The sequence below is a fragment of the Teleopsis dalmanni genome, chromosome X, assembly GCF_002237135.1.
Source record: "Teleopsis dalmanni isolate 2A chromosome X, ASM223713v2, whole genome shotgun sequence".
Lineage (NCBI taxonomy): Eukaryota > Metazoa > Arthropoda > Insecta > Diptera > Diopsidae > Teleopsis > Teleopsis dalmanni.
This window is the reverse complement of record NC_051848.1, coordinates 89,347,822-89,370,800: the sequence shown is the minus strand read 5'-3', so window position 1 is coordinate 89,370,800 and position 22,979 is coordinate 89,347,822. Positions and strand designations below refer to the sequence as shown.

General features: G+C 28.4%; 1 protein-coding gene across 1 annotated transcript in view; it reads right to left on the bottom strand.

Moving 5' to 3' along the window:
- LOC119687991 (GTPase-activating protein CdGAPr) overlaps positions 1-22,979 on the bottom strand; it is a 196,211-nt gene that overhangs the window by 150,570 nt on the left and 22,662 nt on the right. The window contains exon 2 of the mRNA XM_038102575.1: positions 10,171-10,206. The gene's annotated coding sequence lies outside the window, so the exon portion shown is untranslated. The remainder of the gene's footprint in view (positions 1-10,170; positions 10,207-22,979) is intronic.

Sequence of the window (22,979 nt, the reverse complement as noted above, 5' to 3'; positions counted from 1 at the left end):
GAACCGTTTGTCAAAAGTGACCCCCAGATATTTTATGTTATCCTCCCACCGTATCTCCGTGTCGCAAACGCTCACTCTTGGAGGATGCTGTCTTCTTTTTCGAGTTATAAATATAGCCTTGGTTTTGTCATTATTATGTAAGCAACACGTTACAGGGAAATATAGACCTTATGGTGGAATACTTCCAAAAATGGAAGATTAAAATTAATACTGATATCTATTACCATCGAAACAAACAATGTCATATTTTGTATAAAATTTTGACAAGTATTTCTTTACTAAAAAAAATTAGAGTTGCTATTTTATTTATCCAGTGTTCTCTTACACATAACACAATTTATTATATCTTAACTGCTGAACATTAAAGAAACAAAATATATAATAATATAGTATTATATATATTATTCATATAAGTACTAAGACAAATAGGGCTAGGGCTAAGTAGATTATAATTATAATGTTATGGGTACTCATCTAAACTTATAAATACCTTATAAATCTTATAAATGTATAAATTTATCTATTTGGTAAATGAAATGTCACATTTTGTATGAAAAATGGTTTACACAAACTTGATAAATTTATACGAAAATTTTACTGAATAAATTTATACCGCATAAATTTATCTTTTGTCAATACAGAGTTGCATTGTAACACAACCAAGTCATTTGCAAAATTATCTTTGTAAATACTTTTTAGTTTTGACTTTTCACTCAATTTCGGCAACATATTTTATAGTTTATTGATGGCGATATAGTTGATCGATAAAGTTTACACAAATATTTAAAATTGCTACGATATTGGCTAGAAAGTTGCTGATATAAATAGTACTATTATGCAGATGATTGATAAATTTATACAAACATTTCAGTAAATGCGTTAATATAACACTTCGTTCAATAATGTGTATGACTAACTAATTAAAACACATTTTTTTGCCAAAATTCGTTTTTATTCATCAACATAGTCCCCTTTTAGGGAGATACAATCATTCCAACGCTTTTGCAATCTATCGATACCGCCTTTGTAAAACGATTTTTCTTTGCCTTCAAAATAGGCGTTAGTTTCGGCGATTACTTCATCATTTGAGCCAAATCTCTTACCACGGAGCATCTTTTTGAGGTCTGCGAAGAGCCAGTAGTCGCTGGGGGCCAGATCTGGAGAATACGGTGGATGCGGCAGCAATTTGTAGCTCAATTCGTTTAATTTTGCCATCGTTTTCATCGACTTGTGACACGGTGCATTGTCTTGGTGGAACAAAACTGTTTTCTTCGCCATATAAGGCCGTTTCTTTGCGATTTCGTCTTTCAAACGCTCCAATAACGCTATATAATAGTCACTGTTGATTGTCTTCCCCTTCTGGAGATAGTCGATGAATATTATTCCATGCGCATCCCAAAATACAGACGTCATAACCTTGCCAGCGAACTGCTGAGTCTTTGGTCGCGTTGGGCGGCTTTCACCGGCTGCATGTCACTCAGCAGACTGCCGATTTGACTCTGGAGTCTGGACGCAAAAACTCCGACTTATTGCGCGTAAGCATGTCCAAACAGCTCTTTGAATCATCGATTCGTTGTTGTTTTTGCTCCGGTGTGAGCAAACGCGGCACCCATTTGGAAAACACCTTTTTCATACCCAAATGTTCGTGTATTATGGTGTGTACACTGCCTGCTGATATCTATAGAATGTCAGCAATCTCCCTCACTTTCACTTTACGGTCGGACATAATGATTTTCAGTGTCTTTTCAACGGGTTCCGGAATAACAGCGTCATTTGGCCGTCCAGTAGATGAAATGTCATCGGTGTCTGTACGACCACGTTTGAATTCGGCATATCAATAACAAATGCTTCTTTTTGATGGAGCAGAGTCCGAATAAAGTTTTTCACGCCATTCCTGGCATTGAACAGTATTTTTTTTCATTAAAAAACAATGATAAATCAGCACTCGGAATTGCTTTGAATTCATTTTTGAATTCATTTTGAAAACTCAAAAGTAGCGTCACTTAAAGCACTGTAACTTGTAAACAAATGGTCGGTTTAACATATGATTTTGACAGTAAGCCTAAAAAGGTTGCCACTTTCGAAAAAAAATATTTATTTAGTATTAGTGCCGCCATCTATGTGTCAGTCACACACATTATTGAACGAAGTGTTAACTGTGTATGTAAACGAATAAAATTATACATTTGATAAATTTATATGCTTATGCTGTATAAATAATATAATTTTTAATAAGAATAACATGTTTTTAAAATATTTTAAAATTAAAAATAATAATAAATTTAATAGATTAGCAAATACGGGAATTTCTATATCAATGTGATTACGGGTATTATCACACTAATTTGTAATTAAATTAGAGAGTATTGTTTGTGGTAAATACACAGTTAGTTTAATAATAGTAAATTCTTTTTTGTTACAACTCTTTTTCAGCAAGTTAAAGACTATAACATATCCGCATTTAATGGATTATTAATATAATATTTTCTACAGTATGAAACACATTTCATTTATCAAAATCCATTTAAATATGTGCTAATGAAGTTTCAAATTTGTAAAAGTAAATGTGAAACAATTACGTTAAATAAATAATAATAATTTATTTATTTCTTTTAACGCTAACTATTTTCGCAAACTTGTAGTTTATATAACACATAATATATTTTTTTAACAGGCGATTGCTTTAATGACTTCATTGTTTCCTGATAATAAGACTACAGATATTTCGGAGAAAAAGGATACCAAAGACAAAGAGACACAAACAATATCCCAAGACTATACGATTGAAGTACCTATGCCCGAGAAACAATCACTGATCAGTACAGATTCAAATCATATAATTGAAACTTCTATACCTATTGATGGGACAACCATAAGGCTTACAATACAAATACCTAAAGATAAATCTCAACTAGAATTACACCAGCAGCTACATGAAGTGAAAAGTGATATAGCAGATATGAAACTAATTCTAAATAATTTGAAATCGAACATGCAATCTCAAGGAATATTAGAACATAATTTGTTAAAATATGTTACTATTGAGAATGAAAATATCGAAGAAACAGAAATAGATCAAATAGATGTAGTGAATACTACAAGTATTCAGAAAATCAATACAACAAATTTACAAGTGACCACGAGTAAAATGAATAACACAATTAAAACAATTCAAATAAATAGTAGTGATGCCAATGACAAAAAACAAAAGGAAAAGAAAGAACAAAAGGAAAAGAAAGAACAAAACGAAAAGAAAGAACAAAAGGAAAAGAAAGAACAGAAGGAAAAGAACGAACAAAAGGAAAAGAAAGAACAAAAGAAAAAGAAAGAACAAAATAAAAAGAAAGAACAAAAGGAAAAGAAAGAACAAAAACAAAAGGAAGATACCACTACTGTCGGTATCAAAGAAGAAAAATGTAAAACAGGAGTAGCAAAAAATACTTTCAAATCAGATGAACAAGAAATATATCCTTTGGACATAGTTGTTACTCAAAAAGAAAAAGATGTAGAAAACAGTGCTGCAAAAACAAAGGTGTTAGAAAGGAAAGAAATAGAAGGCGTAATAAGTGCTGATAAATTAACCGTAACAAAAAAAGAAAAAAAACAATGTGAAATGGTGTTCGGAGCTACTAATGAAGAAAATAAAAATGCTATTGCCATTACCGAAAAAGTAATAGGAAATACTACGATCCTTACACAAAATTCAATGAAATTAAAAAAAATAGAAGAAACTAGAAAAACTGTCACCACAAAAAAACAGAAGAAAAATGTTCAACATGTAAGTATCAGTAATCAGAAAATAGAAGAAGCAAAGAGCGATACCAAAACAGTGGTAAAACGAAATAAAGAGTTGGAAGGTGCAGTTGGTTTTATACTAGATGATGAAGCTAGTGTGAATTTTGACAACGCACTAGATGGAATGGTTTTTGTTAAGGGTACTAATGTTATACATTTTTCAAAAGACCGCAATAATGAAAAAAAACCTTATAATGAAATTCAAATTGATCGACATGAACATGACCATAGAACTACACATGAAAGCCTACCAGACGCTAGTCAAATAACACAGGAGAAATCTGAAAAATGCATGGGAGAGGTAACGAGAATAGATCGAATAAGGCGCGAGCTGAGCAGTTTTGTTGATGCACACAATGCTACTTATATTGAATACCATGTAACGACAAAACGCAATAACAGGCAAGATCTAATACAACCTAGCATGCAATCAGAACACAACATTCAAATGAAAAAGAAAGATGACAAAAAGAAATACTATGGCTTAAACAAAACTGTGAAAAGAAATTTGGATTTAGAAAAACAAAAGACATTTTATCAACTCAATAATGGCAAACATTTTTATTACATGAACATTTTAAATCAAAACGAAGACGATAACGTCAAAGACGAGATAATATTAAGGATAGAACCTCCTATTTCATTACTTCGACCATGCAAACTAGATAAGGAACTGCAAAGAACACCAATGGAAATAAAATTTTTTATATATCAAAATAAGTCTAAAAATAGTTCTTCAAAGAGAAAGAAAAATAAGAGAAAAGAAGGCAGTCTTCTTAGAGAATATATATTTGAGGACTAAACACTTTCCACAAAATAAAAGCAAAAATCAAAACGTAGGTACCTATATAAACAGCTTTAGAATCTTCACAAAATTTTAGGTTGACATAGACTTATTAGCACATGTCCTTATTTTTATAAGGGTCTATAAGGATTATAATATCCACACACACACAAAAAAATAAAAACAAGTTGTTTTAAAAGTGTTAAAACATGTAATACAATTAAATGTAACAATGCTATCTTATGTAAACTTCGTCACCTTTTAACACCAGTGAAAATGTATAACAGTTTAGTTGGATTTTAATATAGCGATTCTTACTATGTTACCTATAAACATGCAAATTTATAACCGTTAAGTTGGATTTAAATAAAGCGACGCGTTATCTCTGAACCTGCAACCATATTTAAGCAACAACCAAAATTTACAAGAATCAGTTTAGAGTAAAGTAGGACAGATATCATCAGGAAGTGAATTATATTTAATAAAACGTAGCAATATATCTCAATTTGTTACCTCTGAAAATGCAACCATGTTTTGTTCACGGCAAAAGAAAAAACATAATTTGGATTTTAAAAACTGTTATATTAATATAGTAGTCAACAGTTGAAATTCATTCAGTGTACTAAAATATCTATATCTTTACCTGTAAACATCGGAATATATTGTAACGCCTATGAAAACGTATAACAGTTTATTTCAAATTAAATATTTCAAAATATCTTTAAGTGTCACCTATAACACCAATGAAAACGTATAACAGTTTATTTGGATTTTAATGCAACAACACATCCATCTTCGTTATAGCAATGGAAATTTAAGACAGTAAATTTGGAATAATTTAACAGTCAATTTGGTTATATTAAAATGAGCAACTTAATTGGATTTAATTAAATGCAACAACATATCACTTCATTTCCTCTTTATATGCGGCAATATTTTGTACATCAAAATATATATATAACAGTCCATTTAGATTTGAAAATCTAAAAGTTATAGTAATATAACCAAGTCAATGAAACTTTATTAAATGTAGCAATATATATCACCTGTTACCTCTAACCATGCAACGATATTGTTAACAACAGTGATAACGTATAACAGTTCATTTCGATACAAATATGCCAATATATCTTACTTTCATACCTCTAAATATGCAAACATGCTAGCTACAAAAATATATATCAGTTGGTTCGAAATTATAAAATAACTGGTATGTGCAACTCAACGGTGGACCATTAAATATAACAATATAACCAGATATGTAACTTCTAAAAATATAACCAGTTACTTTTGAAGATAATTGCAGCGTATAACAGCTTCGTTTTAAAATCTTCAAGAGTTAATTTCAAAAGTAGTAATAGTTTTTGAAATTATTTCAGCAGTAACAGCATTGAAAATATAATAATAACTTCAAAGTCTATAGAACATGTGATTCCATTGCTAAGAAGTAAATTTATTTACAACCAGTTTTTTACTGAATAATTGTGGTAGACGATATAGTGTAAATTCGTGATACTTTTATGAAAAATGCGAACACGTTACTGAACATCTCCTTTACATTTAATTGGAATTCGTGGACAAATCAACCAATGCCATCCAGCTACTATATGAAAGTACCTCACTTATGTACATACATAAGGCGAAGAAAACAAATGGACTTACTACTAAACCCTGTTTGGAAACCGTCAGAATTTTCGTATCTCTTTAGTAGATTATTTCAAAAAATATATATTTTGTATCCAGCTTTAGTTCATTCATTAATTTTTGGGCAACGTTTTCACTAAAATATACTTAATAATTTTTGTGTGCAAGCAGAAACATGACTTTTATTTAATACTATCGACTAGATAATATACCTCAATTTTTCCACACATATTTTTTACTTTTTGTAATACTTAAAGCACGTTTAATACAATTTATAAATGAACGAGTGAAAGTGAAAGTTTCTTGACTTTAAGTCAACAAGTTGACAATATGAGAGAAAGAAAAATATTCGTATAACCGAAGTCCGCAATTGTAAATTGTCAACAAATATTTACCGTCACTAAAATATCAAAAATAAATGAAATGAAAAAAATTTAAATTTAAGCCTCAAGTAAATATGCAAATTTAAAACTTATATTACTTTTATTATTACTTGAACGTATCTTTTAAATTATTTAATGTGACTTAAAGTCACTGAAAACTCATAGTAAATTGAATTAATATTTAAATCCGTTGGAAATTGACTTTAAACGACGGCTAATGTGAGGGTTTGGAGACATTTTTTTATGCAAATTTAGCTTTTAATTATGAAAAATTTTATGAGATAGACATAAACGTTTAAAAAAATGTACATAAATGCCTTAGGAAATTACAAGTATTTGTCAAAAACAAAAAAAAAAGTGGTTTGAAGATATCCATGTGTATAGATATTAATATTGCATATAAAATGTGTAAATAAAAAACAATTTGATTCAGTTTTAGTCAATTGTTTAAAATATATTTAAAGTTATTTGTAAAATAAAACTAAATATAAACATTTTAAAGCTAAAAAACGTATGTTAACATTATAACATTTTTTAGAAAGTATTTAGAATGTGAAGAATAGATAGAAGTGTAAGTAAACGAACTATATACAACATCTTAAAACCGTGAGAAGAAGAAAGTTAATATTATTTATGAATATATTTTAAAATATTTTTCACGAGGACGACTGCATATATTTTAGAGTTTATTTTAGTAATATTAAATAATCTTCTGTATTCAACTTCTAAGGCAGCTTGGAGAATACTTAAAAACATAATGAGCCTTTAAAATTATGAAAAACAATAAAATAGATAAATAAAAATCTAAAGACTATATTAAGTTGATGTAGTATACATTACTTGCAAGAAATATAAATATCCATAAAAGAAAAAAAATATTTAGGATTAATCTTTTAGTAATGACTCTTAAATGATGATTATTTTTGTGAATCAAGTAGTTTGTTTCTTTTTATATTTGTAGCTAAGTAACAAAGTTTATTTGGATGATTATAATGAACCCAGTGGTGGGTTACTTATTATGTTTATTGTTCGGTAACATAGCATTTGTGTTATAAAACAATTTTGAAATTTACTACATTAGATGGAGATGTTTTTTTTGTAGACCTTAAAATTAAATAGGAATACAAACCATTTTATCTGACACACGCAGTCACCATATAATCATAACTGGGATATATCGAAGTTAAATAATAAATAATTGAGGAAATAGCATAAGTAAATTAAATATTTTTATACACAAATATAATATTGTACGTGATGTAACGTAAGTGAAATGTTTTCATCAAAATAAAATAAACACTGCAAATGAATGTCACTCTTAATTGGTTTTTATTAATGTTAATTAAGTCTATTAAAAAGCAAAAACTTCTATTTGCTAAAAAAAAAAATTATCATTATTTTTTAAAATTTAATTTATTTGTATATAAAAGAACAACACAATCAATTGCTTATGTAAAAATACTACAAAACTTGAGTCGCATATCTCCATTTTTAACTGAAATAAATAATGAAACTTTACATAGAGAAGTATATTTGTGGGCTTTAGGTCAAAGTATTGACGGTTCTGATTCCATAACTAATAAACAGATGCTTGTTAGCAAATAATATATATATATATATATATATATATGTGCAAGCAACATTAAAATATATAATATTAAATATATGCATATTTTAAACATATACTATTAAATATTAGACTAAAAAAATTAAAAGAAAGAACAAGAAATTAAAATAATTTAAACAACTTTTAATTTCACACTCTATTTAAAGGAGAAAACACAATTGCTTTTTTTAAAACTCAAACTAAATTTATTTTCTCACATATTGCACAGAATAACAAGTTCTTATTTCCGATCATAAACTAGGTTAGGTAATCAAGGCCTATTAATCAACTAAACAGGAGTATTCATACGTTAATACAAGAAACTTTAATTTTTTACGTCGGTCTACTGCTTAACAGTTCTCCGCATCAGTTCTGGTTGGAGTATAGGAAATAAAGTCTATATTGAAGTCGTTGACGTCACTGTAAGGAATACATTGAGCCAATAAAGGTTTGTTAAAATTTTTAACACATAAGAGTATTATTAACTTCCAGTTTTTCTATATTTTCTTTCTGGGTTATGATCATTGTAGATGTTTGCGAAATCAACATACATTACATATTTTCGAACATATTTTCGAACATATTTTCGAACATACATACAAGTTTCGATTTTCATTGACAACAAATATCTAATTATCTTTAATATTTACATGTATCTTTATTATGATGGCTTATAAACGTTTATTGTAATGCAAGAAAAGGATTCTCATCAGTAGTTGTTAAAAATGCAAATCATACTAAAGACATTGTAAGTAAATTTATAGTATTATTTACTATATAATGTATTTTAAAAAGACTTTTTTTATTTTGCAATTAACTTTCAACATATCAAATAATTTCAAAAATATGACAAAAGTTTCTTATATATACTAAATATTCTATTTGTACAATACTGTCTCTTATAACAATAAAATTTTTTTTTTAATGGTCCTCAATATCGATATTTTGGAAAATTTTAAATAAAAACAACACAAATCTATTGTTTTTTTTATAAATTCGTATTACTTTTTTATTACAGAATAACATTGAGGTGATCTATAAGATGATGACACGTATTGTTGGTAGACATCTGCAACATTCTAGAAGTGTGCAGGTCTATATGGCAAAACTTCTAAATTAAACTCTTAAGATATGTTATTGTAAGTAGACGCTGTGCCGATCTGAAAAAGCGATTTAGTTCGACATAACTTATTATAGTTGGAATTAAAATGTCTATTAATGTAAAAAAATAAAAAATTTCTATTAATGTAAGAAAATAAATATCAGTAAGCACTTACTTTAAAAGGGATTATATATTAATTTTTTGTTTTGATTATAATGTACTTGACGGCATACTGTAAGTACAAGTAAAGTAAGATATATGGGATGTGTCCTAGGAGAGACATTATAATTTTTTATTGGAATTTAAATGTTCTTTACTTCAAAATAAAATACTTAAATTATAAATATATCATTAAGAAAAAAGGTAACTTATACCAAAAAAAAGAATTTTTATTATTTTATATAAATTTTTTTTTAATAAAATCAGAAATAAACTTAACAGAAACTTTATTTTTGAGAAACTTACAAGTTTAAGAATTGACAAATTGATATATATATATAAGACTATCACAATTAATTTTTATAAAAAAACAAAACAAATTTCCAAATACTCTTCAATTTCAAGTTACTGATGACCACTTGAAAAAGTATTAACAGTCGTAATCTTTTGAGTTTCAAAAAACCACATCTGACTGGAAATTCTGCATATATTTCCAAAATCAATCATATTAGACAAGTTCATACTTTTGGCAACTCTATCTTGTGAGCTGTGTATCTTATAATTAATTGGTTAAATAAGCTAATAATCTTGATTCGTATGTACTTCTTGAAATAAACGGCAGTCTTATTGCAATATGCTTACAAAATATATCGCTTAATCTGAAATGAATTATTTTATAAAAAAAAAAGTAGATTACCTTTATATACTCGAAATCATATTGTTTTCGTAGATACTGAAAAAATAGAAACAAAAAATTTTATTATATATTTAAACAATTAAATAATAGAAAAAATGTTAATATAGTAAAAACTAAATAAACAAATTATACTAATATTAATAATTACAATTGACGTATAATATAAAAATGGAGTTGCTGGTGACAGAAAACTTATTAAAGCTTGATTTAATTTAATTTAATTTAGAAACAATTTATGAGCTGCAAAATTATTGTAGTTAATTAGTGAATTCATAAAAATGAAATTTACTATCAAAAATTTTCAATTTTCTTATATTCAATAAGCAAGATTTGTAATAATTTTGTTTATATTAAGAAAATAATAATAAAGAATATTATGTTTTTTATTAAGACCATTAGTATTTAAAGAATAGATAACAAAAATTGTCTTGAGTTTGTAAAGAATTGGCGCAGGAATAAAAGAAATATATTACAATTACATATATTTAAATTTTAAAAATTTTATTCTGTCAAGAAAATTATTCGAAATTAGTAATTTAATAAGTAAATAACATATAAATAGTTTTATCAATAGAAAATTTAAAAACTATTGACTATTGCAAGTTTTAAATATAATGGTAACGGATTATAGAAAGCTTCTTTCTTATCACATTACCAGCAGGAGTGATAAACGGCACTTTAGGTCACTCTGCGAGTTTGACTGTATTTTATACACTGTTAAATTAAGTTGTTTTCCAAATTTTTGATTTAGGAATATACAGTCAGCGACAAAACTCTATGGATTGACATGCTTTCCAGTTGCACTAGCAATGTGTTCGACTAATTTTAAGGCACTTACTTTCGGATTTTTGTTAACTTCTTTTAAAACCAAGCTGACATCCCTACGTATGAGTATCCCTGGGCGGCCACTGCGAGGCTTATTTTCAATAGAACCGCTATTTTTATAATTTTTTATTATCGTCTGAACTGTTGATCGAGTCAAATTTACTAGTTTTGATATTTTTACCATAAGGTTTTTTTTCATTTCTATGCTTAATAACCAGATTTCGCATATCACTTGAAATTCTTTTCGTGGACCCATCGTGTCAATTAAATACCACTCTCAAAGCACAACTAAGTGCATTATATAAATGTATGACTCATGCCACAAGCATGAAATATGAAAAACGGTACTTTCCCGTTTAACATTTAAATTACTGTCGACTATATCTAACAATCAATGAAGTGTATGTAGACTTTTGTCAATGATTTTTTTAGATTTTTTCGAATAACTTTGTTAATTTATATTGATGAATGAATTTTCTTTTGTTTATTATTATTAAATAACAGTTCTAAACAAAACTGTATCATTACTTTTTTCTATTATGTCCTTGGATTTACGAGCTAGCAAAAATGGAGGGTGTATGTAGAGTTTTGTCGCTGACTGTATAAAAAACCGCGAGGTGCGGTCCAATCCATGTTTTGGAGAATATACTGGCTGTAGCATAACAGTTGTATAGGGTGTTTTTTTTAGCTACATGATAACTTAATATGGTAACACAAGACATAAATATTATTGGAAAGAAATCTTTTTTATTATAATCTGGTACATAATTTCATGGCATATATTTTTGGAATATGATTTCCGGGAAATATCCACTGCGGCTACTAGTTACATGATTCATTCGATCAGTTCAATATTTGACTATTTATTGCAATAAATATGACCGCATGGTGTCAATAGTGGTATGAACATCGCCACATTGGCTTCCAATGCTGCGAGTTGCTGGTTTGTCGGCATAAGTCGGCATAAGCCAATGATTTAACATAGCCTCATAAAAAGTAATCGACAGGCGTTAAATCGCACAAACCAGTGCGGACAGTGGGGCAGTTACAGTAACAGTTACAATAAATTGATTGTTAAGCACGCAGTATGGTAAGTTGGAAGACGGCGTCTTGTTGGATTCAAATGTCGTCAACGTCGATATTTAACTAAATAATTTTTGAAAATTGTTTACAAAAATTCAGTCAGCATAGCTTGATAACATTCGCCATTCACCATAATGGCAGCTCCTAGCTGATTCCTTATTTCGAAAGAAATAAGGACCGAGGATGCCCCCGTCTTCGGCACGCACATTTCCTTTTCCTGACAATTAGTGCGAAAACGAGCCGATCATGTTGACCGTGAAATCGACAAAGTGCTGTAAAAACTTTGCGAACAGATTTATTTTGTTCAAAGTAAATTTCCACAATTTGGAAACGTTATTCTAGTGTTAAACGATTTATGATGAATTGACATACCTAACGGAACAAAATGTCAACACAGTTTGACATTTTCAGCTGTCAAACGATAGTTATCATTATCGACAGTTCTCATGCAGCTAAAAAAACACCCTATATTATGTTTCAACACAATCTGTTGGATAAGCAACAAATTTTGATGTCACTCATTGCATCAGTTTATATAACCGATAGTAACTCTACTTTTAGCATTCATAAATACATCTTTTTGACATAACTTCGTTGCCTCAGGCTAACTTTATTGTTTTGAAGTACTTTGCTGCAGTTGAACTCTCTTATACGACATTTTTATACACAAAAAATTGTCAAACACACTAAGATAGACCTTGCTCATTCGCTTGACAATCACAAATTTAGCATTACAGTGCCTTAGAGTTGACACATCCTTAAGTGACAGCGCAACCCATACATAAGAAAGACTTGACTCAACACAAAAAGTCACACTTACGAAATTTTCATTGATTTTAGATTACATAATGTGTATACATATATACAGTATGACCTCGATTAATGTAACTAATAGAATTCGAAGGTGTTCCAATAATCGAGGTGGTTGTAATAATGGAGTTTAGTTTGTTTAGTGTATTTAAACTTTTTTAGTCAAACTAAGAGGCATTAACACAAAGTTTATTAGAAAATAATATGATTACTTACTACTTTAAAATAATAACTTGTTATTTCAGCTTACTTTTTTTTGCAATTAAAATTCATAAAGAGGTTTTTCGAACAGAAGTGAAACAACAACAAGAATTTTTATTTTTTTAAATTATTTTAATTAATTGAATTTTTGGCTGACCATACAGCTGTTTCGAGTATTGCCAAATACCCATCATCAGTGGTCTTGGAAATAATTCTTATATTTAATTATTCGTAAGTAATTATTTTTGAGACTGCAAGTACCAGGAATCCTACTCGGGTCCTGCCAAATATGAAGCTCAGAATCAGCGCACCTTAACCAACTGATCCAAAGCCGTATTTGACTTTTTTTTTTATGTTCGCATATTTTTGCTGGAGTTTTTGTTACTTTTGCTATGAAAGTTTTTATTAACAATTTTACTTGTTGTATTTATATATTAGAACGAAATCATAAACCAGCTGTAGAATAATTGAATTAATTAATTAATTATATTTTTTATTTTTTTAATTGTTAAATTTCAAAACTATTCTATTCGTAGAGGCATTATTTGTTGCATGATTTGTTCTTTCTTATGTATAGAACCTAATCTAGGAACGTAATGCTGAGAAAGTCATGCTAATGTTACTCCACTAGTCGCACGGGCGAGAACCAATATTTATTGGCGAGAAGCATATTTTTGTGAATAAGTTGTAATTTAAACGTCAAATTTTCCAGACGGAAGTGACTATTATATTTTTAATAGAAACTTGTTATATTTACATAAAGAGGTTTTTCGAACAAAAGTGAAACAACAACAAAAATTTATTTTTTTAAATTATTTTAATTAATTGAATTTTTGGCTGACCATACAGCTGTTTCGAGTATTGCCAAATACCCATCATCAGTGGTCTTGGAAATAATTCTTATATTTAATTATTCGTAAATAATTATTTTTGAGACTGCAAGTACCAGGAATCGAACTCGGGTCCTGCCAAATATGATTCATTTCAACTGCCTCATTTTTTAGATCTTTAATTATTACAACTTTTGTAAGAGGTATGGAATTTTCCTCAGCATTTATTGCCACGTTATTTTTGATTTAACTTGTAATTATTACACTGTCCTCAGTTTCCGAGTCTGAATCGATGTTAAATTGTTTACCAAGAGACACATTTTCCATAGAAAATTCGGTGATCCACTCATCCATTTTTTGTTAAGAAATAATATTATCAGGAATAATTTCATGAAGTGAATTTTTGAAATTTTATCTTTAATAATATTAGCTTTTATTTGATGCAACGGTATGTTGTCGTCATCAGTCCACTGACCATTATTTAATTTTAAGGTTTGAACAGTTTTTTGAATAACATGTGATGGAACTTTTTTCCATGTAAGTGACAAATAAAATACTAAGAATGCAAGAGAGGAAAATAATTAGCAAGAGTTACATTTTTCGCGGTAGTCAATTTTTAAAGTTACAATATCAAAGGTAATACAGGAAAAGTTTATGAGGTTGCAATAACCGAGGAGTTGCGATATTCGGGGTTTGCATTAATCGAGATCATACTGTACTTATGAGAACTTCAACAAATTTTTCCAAGAACAAAGAAACATATTTTGAACATACTTTTTGGAATTAATAAACAATAATAATAGTACATAAAACAATTTAAAAGTATTATATTATGTTTTAGTTAAATACGCCTAAAGAACTTTTGATGCGATTTCTTGCTCATATTTTGCATTTTTCTCTTTTCCCGCACCTATAAACAATTTTAAAAAATGTCAATGCTTTATTAAATCCATTACCTGTTGTTTTTTGTACCATTAATAAAATTTGTTAATATTAATAATAACAAAAATATAACAAAAAAATACTAAAAATTGAACGAAAAATAAAAATATGTAGGCACAAAATAAGATACATAGCGTTTTTAAAACCTTTTGGTATGTGTAACTCACTTAAAAGAATTTTTATAGCAGGTGTGCAGAAGAATATTCTAAAAACAAAACAAAATACGACAAGAAAAAAAATAAAAAAAATAAATAAATTGTTTGACTAAACTCAACGCACTCAACCAGACAAATCATACTTTATTTAATTTTTTTCAGTCTCGCAAGTTTCAAACCTGGTGTAGTTTTACAATATTTCAGTTTAGTGAACGGATTTTCAACTCCACTGTTTCACTTTGTTATTTTGTGGTTGAGCGCTAACTTTGTTACTTCAACTAGTTAGTGTTTTATGGTTTGGTTTACCTAAAATTGTTAGCCATGCCATATGCACGAACAACTACTACCACTGTCAAGTCATTATTGGCCATTGCACATACTGAACGAAATTCAGTCTGTACTTGGCATGCAGTGTGGCTTTCAATAACACCACTGCTCAGATTCAGCACGTATAAGAGGAGTTCGCATTGACTAAGAATCAAATAACACTTTGGGCAATGACCAGAGAAAATCACCATTGTTAAGAGTAATGCAATATCTGTCAACTTAATAAAAGTCGAGGCAGATCCAAATGTACATATATAAATTAATAGATAGGTATGTAGTATGTTTCTGAAGATTTTTCTCTGTAAGACCTCTGTAATGGATTTGAAGATAATATTAGTCCATTTTTTATAAAATATAAGTTAATTTGTTTTAATTTAAGATATAAACATAGTTCTTTCATATTTTCAATTCGATAATTAAGGCATTACTGCCTTAAAAAAATTCATTAATTAAGAAGAAGAAAATGAAATTCATGTTTTGTGTAAATATCTTTGACAACTAATAAGCACCAGTGCAGTTCTGCATAGATAAAGCTAAGTGACAACAACAATTTTTTTTTGCAACTTATGTTACCTCCAACAACAACGACAAAAAACTGTTTTAGTCCAATATGCACAAAAACTTTCTTTGTGTAAATACTTTTGACTAGGACTGTATGTATTTTAAAGCAGAATATTTTCAGTGCCCTCTTAATTACAAAAATTCATTAAATATCAAATGAGAGGATATTTAATGGACTAAATATTGGTATACTACTTAAACTATTTGCATGAACAATTTTTTATACATTTATACTTATATATGACCTATGTTACTTTCAAGTATCGTTTTTTTGATAATTTTAACTATTACAAATGGATCTATCTCTCACAGATTTTTTTGATTCTCGGATTATTAAAGCACCTCCTGAAGTTTAAGCACTTTGACATGTAACATCCTGTATATATACAACATTTAAACAAACTCGTATTTTGATAAGAAATAAATTCTATTTTCTTAAGTTACAATAAAGACGTCCGCGGCCATGTCTTTCAAAATCTTATAAAGTGTAAACAAAAATTATTTTTGCCTACTTACATATCTTAAGTTAACTGCTCTTTAATTTTGTTATATGATAAATATTTATACAAAATTCATATTTTTGAGTATAAATGAGTGCTATCGTTATTGTTAAATTATGTCTGAATATGATATAGAAGTGCAACATCTGTTTGCGGGAAGAACTTTATGTGCTTAGAGTATTTTAATATTTTTATACAATATTAAAAAACAAAAATCACAAAAATAAATATTTTTATAAAATACACTAAAAAGTAATATTGTACGTGATGGTGCAATTAACAACAGATTGACGACGTAGTGAGTTAGAACAGATTTTTTCTCACGTAGGTATTTGTCTTTCTTTTTGAGATGTAACAGAGAGTGTATTCATAATCAGATAGCTATCAATGAGCAATATCTTCACTACTACAATCCCATACCAATGTTTCAATGCTCAAATTCGGACATTTGAGTGAAACTCTTTGAAAGCTCAAATATATTCGAACTGCTTGAACCGCTTATCTACAGAAACTTAAAACAGCGAATATGAGGTTGTAATATGAGGTTGTATGAGGTTGAACAAATTGCTGTACTGGAGCCAAATGAAAAAGTATATTTAAACAAAGAATTAAATGCTAACAGCTTCGAAAGTTTCGAATAAATTTAAAAGCTCTAGTATAAACATCAATAAATGAAATATATCTCATAGAATACTATTCTTGATTGAACGATGATAATAATGTTGTTAATAATACATCCACTTAAGTTAATAATTCAATAATTTAAATGGATAATAAGATAAAACAACATTGCAAATGGGAAGAGCTATCGTTAAAAGCAATGTTTCTGATGGTATAACGTTTTCAAAGTATAATAAACGGAGACCACTACTACAATGGACTTAAATAAAGTTTCAAGCTGAGCTTTGCTCACTGTAGAGAGCAGCTACAGTAGATGATTCCCTTCTAATTCCAGCAAAAATACTGCAAAACCTTGCTGACCGTCAATCCTGACTTGGCCACCGTTTTAGCCGTCTCACCGTGATTCGACCACGACTGTTTTTCATTGCGATTCAGCAGCGATTCACAGATGGACGTTTTCTGCGTAAGCTCGTGTGCAACGCATACATAGAGCTTCTTTTTGTATCCAATCTTATTCAAATAGTTGCAAACGGTTTTTGGGCAATCAAAACAGTACTTACATGATGGTCGGACTTGACAATTTTTGACAATTGTCCTGCCAGAGCGTGGTACATCTTCGAAATTACCGAAATTGAAACGGAATCGATGAAACCAAAATTGCACATGATTGACTGTTACAGTTGATACTGTCGGGACCATAAATACTATTCACATCTTCAGGTGCTTGACTTGCGTTTTCGCCTTCATAAAAGAAAAATTGTAAAATACGGCGTATTTTTTTTTTGCTAATGTCCATCCTTGCGCATGCTCAAATAAAACTGAGTCACCAAACTGTCAAATATTTTTCTTTTCCTTAGTACAAAATCTCATTTTTCTAACGCTATCTAGTGTAACCTGATAAGACTTATAAAACGCAGGATACGGATACAATAGATAACTAAAGCCATCTATTGACAAAATAATCGATTTCTTTTTAGTACATCTCATACTCACCCCCATATCACAATTAGCCTTCAAATTCAAATAAGTAATATTTTTAACAACATTCAGACTTCAACATTCAGAATAAGATATGCTAAAGAAATTGAATTTGAAGAAAAAAAGTGACATATAACGTATTTGAACACTTCTTTAATGAAGTCGTTATAGAAATGTCCGCTTCTAAACGCTTCGGTATAGACGAGTCATCATTACAAAACAAAAAAAAAAATTTTATATCTTTACAATATTTTGCAGGGAAATAATACTTAAGTATTTTAAAAATAAATTTTTAATTCATATTTATACATACATATTTACAAATGTGATATCTGACCATATCCACTATATCGACAGTGCAGTGATGGAAGAAGTTCCTCAAAATAACTGACGCTATTTTATGTAAAAGTTATATTTTTTAGACTAAATATCATATAATAAACAGTCTATAAATAACGAAATATATTACTTATATATAAATATAGATATATTACTATATATAAAAAATAGATATGTATCTATAACTCATTTCAGCTTTTTCATTTCTAAAACTTTCACATGAACTTAGCTTTTACGTTGCAAATACTTTTTCTTAAAGTATAATAAAAGCCTTTAAAATCCTACTTCAGAAACTGGTACAAATACAATTTACGGCTTTTTTGAACGAGGGGCTACCTGGTAACGCGACTTTGTCAGCTACTATCACTAATGTGCTATCTCGCTGGTATTGTTTATATAAAAATTTTAACTACATTTATGCACTGGTTTTGTAATTGTTTGCAATGATACATAGGCAACTTCATTTTGCCGTTGAACTTGATGTCACTTTTCTGATTTATGGGCCAGTTACATTAGATTCAAACAAAAAAATAATACTTGATGTTGTTTTTGTTATTCAAAAATGTAGACATTATTTACTAAATTAGACGTTTATCGTAAACTATAAATTAGTTTTAAAAATTTTAAATAAATATTTTTAGTGTTTATAGCGACTGAAATATATGAAAAAATGATTTTACTGACTAACCATTAAATCTTAATAAGCATATTTATTACATAAATAAATATTGAATAAATTGAAAACGGAAAGGATAAAATAAAATTATATTCCATATTTTTTATGTTGATTTATTATTTTAACTTGTTATCATAAATTAGACCATCTAATAATTTTATTATGTTTTACATATAATATTTTACATTAATTATAAATCAGTTTTATATTATTTTGCTCCATAGACAAGTTCTATTGTAAAAAAGAGTTTTAACCACACCTTTTTCTGTAATCTTTGGGTTGTAGGTTTTTTAGTTATTTGAGTAATAGGTCCTCAGAATGGAACACTGTATTATATAACAATTTGAAAAAGTTTAAAACATTAGAAATTAGGACACAGTTGATTTCTGTCCCATAAGTTAGTAGATATATATTTTAGTACTTTTTCAAATGGCTTAACTGCATCTACAAAATTAAAGTTAGACTTGTTAGCTATAGCTGCTATGTATGGCCTTAAACTAAATTTTGGTACCTCATATCTTAAAACTTGAAGTTTCCCTTTAATTTTTAGAGGATCGTTTTACCACAACTTTGCTACAATGGTATATCAAGATATCTAAATCGGATATGTATATTTATATACATAGTATTGTATTTTTTTTTCTTGTGTTACATGTCCACAGTAACATATAACTATAGTTCCGTTTTTGATACAACTACTCAATCTAAACAATAATTTCACCAACTTACTTCTCCAGCTGAGAACAGAGCAGTGTTACCAACGATTGTTGCTATGGTATATTTAAGATCTGCCCAAACAGATAGCTTTCTAAACAGATAAGACCAGATAAACAGATAAAAAGGAATTAGAAACTAAAATGTTTTAAGAACACTAACACTGAGAGTGAGCGAAAAAAAATATCACACTCTTACTAAAAAGGCTATCTAAACAATATGTCCATGTAAAATGCTTTTCAACTTTTTTGACTCAAATGAACGGCACAATAAAGCGAAAAAAACAGTGAAATCAAATTAAAATCCGTACCGCATGCAATGCTGTTATATGTTTCGGCAGTGACAGCGTTACCACTGCCTCTTTTAGTAAAAGTATGGCAATATTTTTTCCTTATTTTGACTTATTTTTTGTACTTCTCGAATTAACTTTTAATATTGCAACATGATTTTATGTTTAAAGTCCCGTGTATTTAATTAATGTGAATTGCACGCATGCGTTGATGTATCGCTAGCGAAACTAAGAATAGCAGGACTCTAAACACTATTTTGTGGAACTTCTCTAAAAGAAGAGTATGCTTTTGTATAGCTGATCTTAAAAAACGATCTGTAATTGATCGTGATTGCAATATTTTAATATATAATATTAATAAGCAGGCGTACAATAATTCTTGCTAATCGCTGATGGCGTAAATCCAAACGCCTTCGACGTAAGATACCTCTGATTAAATAAAATCGAGTCAAATTTATTAATTTTATAATTGTTTAGAATATTAAAATCAGTAAACGAAAACAAACAGTACATGATCGTAGTGTAATGCTTATGTCCGAAACACAAGAAAAATCTTTAGAGGTTGTGTTTGCGAACACAAATATTAAAAGAAAATAATTAATATTTTTATCTTTTCTTATATCTTATTTTTCTTTCTTTTCTTATCTTAATATTTTCTTTATTACAAAAAACACAAACAAATGTTTGTAACATGCAATACAAATGCAAACAAAATGTTTTCTTCTTCTTATGCAAACGAAAGAACAAATTAGTTATAGTATTAGATTAGATTATGTTTGATTCAAAAACGGGTTGGAAAGTTGTCACCACATCACTGCATCCTTTAAGGATTATTGCGACATACCCATTTTAGTTCCATTGACAATTATCAGTTAAAAACGTAGTAATGTCCTTTGGAGAGATGTTGCTAAATTCCGTTATAAATGGATAGGCAGTTGATAAATACCAAAGTCTGAGTCTGGTGAGACTATCACAGTGACACAGAATGTGTTCTGCTGTTTCCTCTTCTTCGCAACAAAGTGTGCAGCTATCGTCTCTTGTAATACCTAGGTTAGATAGATGCTTTTCTACTCCGCAATGTCCAGTGAGAAACCCTGTGACAAGTCGGATGCCATTTCTGTTCAGCATTAGAAACTCCCTAATTCTGACCTTTGATCAATTCAGGATGAATTCTTTAGTTTGTCTGCAGTCAATTACATTATCCCAATCAGTCTGAGCTGCACATTAAAAACATTTCCAAGTCGTTTTATTCGATAGACACTAAGAGAACACTAAAAATAAACTACCTTCGGTAAAAGATCACTAAAAAGTTGACTACATTCGTGAAATAAAAAAGATCACTACATTCAATAAAAGAACACAACGCGAACATTAAAAATTTACAGGAGATGTCAGAAATAGTTCACTTAAATTAAGATTTTGTGCTTGGTGTGTTTCAAACTTTATTTCGTGTACTGTACGTTTAGAGCTTTTTAAGAAAAATACAAAACAGTACACTATGTTTGATAGTTTACTGTTTATTTTCGTTCACTTGTTAAAACACAATGGATTTTAACAATGAAAATTCAAATAAAAATAAAAAAATAGGTATAAATATAATTATAGTATTATTAGCATTAAAAGATTGCTTCATACATAATAAAATTTTAAATATGTACAATCTGAATGACTAATGTTTACAAGATATAAGCATATATGCATGCTAATTTCGTATTACGAAATTCAAAGATATAATAAGTTAAAATATTTTTTAAATAAAAATATATCTGAATATGATTTGCAGATACTGTGCATTAAGCGTTAAATTCATTGCAATTTAATTTAATTTTTTTTTTGAAATTTGATACAATTTTTGTACGTACGTTTATACCAGTGAACGTATATACAAGTTACTATTAACACATTTGAATAATAAGATTCATTTAAGCTTACAAATTGTTTGAAATATGAGATATTGTTTAGTGAATTTACGCTTTAAATATTTAATTACTCACATTTTTATTAGTTTAAACGTAACCACAAAAATTTATTCAAGTAAAGTGCAAATGTAAATTAATGTAACACAAGATGGACCTATATTTGTAAACAAATGTTTTATTTATACTTCAATACATAAAGTTTAATATAAATAATTTTTTTTATATATGACTATTAGTCATGTTTTGATTATATCATGAAACCTTTGAAATATTCTATTATAAAAAAGTAGATATTTATATGAATAGCATAACTGAAAATAAATCAAAAAAAAACAATATTTATTTAAATATTTATTAAGTGACACATTTCTATATATTAAGTTAAGAAAAACAACAGTTTTTGTTCTAGTAAATACATTGAACACTTCTTTTTATCGAAAACATTTATTAATGCAAAGCTTTGCCGTTTTATCAACCAACTTCTGCCGAAATTGAAGAACTTCAACTTTTTTATTTGAGAAACTAATCCTGAGACTCTTTATAGTCCTCATATGAAGTCAATTTTACGCTAGCACGAAATTGTTACAAAGATCTAAAGTAATTATAATGTTATTTAGATACCCTAGTGTTGTTTTTAAAATACTATATTTCAAATATAGTGACGAAATATTCTATCTAGGACCAATAGCAACGTTTAAAATAACCGAGGTGGATTAACGAAAAAAAATTTCTATCAACAAACTATTGCCCCATATATACATACGATCATAATATTTATATTAACGTATATTCAAAGTTGAATGTTAAACCAAAAATTTCTACACACAAATAAAAATATCTTGTAATGAAACTTGGGACTCCCAAAATTCGGTGTGGATTGTAACGCTATTAAAGAAGAAGTTTCAATTTGATACTAAATAATTATAAATTATTTTCTTTATTTAATAAAATTAAATCAAAAAATAAACAATTAGATTTACAGACTCTAAGAAGATCACTGTGGATGTGTTTTCAGACGTAGTCAAAGCTACCTGAAGAG